Source organism: Egretta garzetta, unplaced genomic scaffold, assembly GCF_000687185.1.
Source record: "Egretta garzetta isolate BGI_Z169 unplaced genomic scaffold, ASM68718v1 scaffold867, whole genome shotgun sequence".
Classification (NCBI taxonomy): Eukaryota; Metazoa; Chordata; class Aves; order Pelecaniformes; family Ardeidae; genus Egretta; species Egretta garzetta.
Window position 1 is genome coordinate 181,185 of NW_009260291.1, and position 211 is coordinate 181,395.

Here is a 211-nt window from a genome sequence, read left to right on the forward strand (position 1 = left end):
TGCCGCTGCCCCCCGCCCGCGCGGCCCCGCTTATATGGCCCTGCCGAGGCTATTTTGGGATGTGTCGCTGGCACCGCAGGGACGGGAGGCTGCCAAGGGCCCCCCTCCGGGCAAGAAGGGGGGGGTGTGTGGCATGGCACTTGGGGACACGTGTGTCACCCCATGTGTCACCCCTGTGTGTCACCCCCCGTGTGTGTCCAACCACGCTCAG

General features: G+C 68.7%; 1 protein-coding gene across 1 annotated transcript in view; it reads left to right on the forward strand.

Moving 5' to 3' along the window:
- Positions 1-211, forward strand: part of PGAP3 (post-GPI attachment to proteins phospholipase 3) — a gene marked incomplete at its 5' end in the record, with an annotated part of 10,217 nt that overhangs the window by 8,403 nt on the left and 1,603 nt on the right. The gene's annotated exons all lie outside the window — the stretch shown is intronic.